The 282-nt window shown below is 44.0% G+C and overlaps 1 pseudogene; it reads left to right on the top strand.

Annotated features, from left to right (window-relative positions):
- LOC109392406 (40S ribosomal protein S26-like) overlaps positions 1 to 282 on the top strand; it is a 3,563-nt pseudogene continuing 3,281 nt past the window's right edge.

Below are 282 nucleotides of genomic sequence, written 5' to 3'. Positions count from 1 at the left end.
ATGACTGAGAAAAGATCAATCAATGGTCGTGCCATAAAGGGCTGTGGCCACGTGCAGTCCATTTGTTGCACCAACTGCTCCGGATGCGTGCCCAAGGACAAGGCCACTGAGAAGTTCGTCATTCCAAACACAGTAGAGACCACAGCCATTAGGGACATTTCTTTTTTTTTTTTTTTTTTAATTTTTTTTTTTTTTATTGGGGAATTCGGAGGATGGAAACAGTGCTGGGGAATTGGGGGAAGGGGAAGAGACTAGTTGCTGTCGTTTTGTTCTTCAGTCTAG

The sequence above is a fragment of the Hipposideros armiger genome, unplaced genomic scaffold (assembly GCF_001890085.2).
Source record: "Hipposideros armiger isolate ML-2016 unplaced genomic scaffold, ASM189008v1 scaffold_331, whole genome shotgun sequence".
Taxonomy (NCBI): domain Eukaryota; kingdom Metazoa; phylum Chordata; class Mammalia; order Chiroptera; family Hipposideridae; genus Hipposideros; species Hipposideros armiger.
This window is presented reverse-complemented; position numbering and strand designations above follow the sequence as displayed.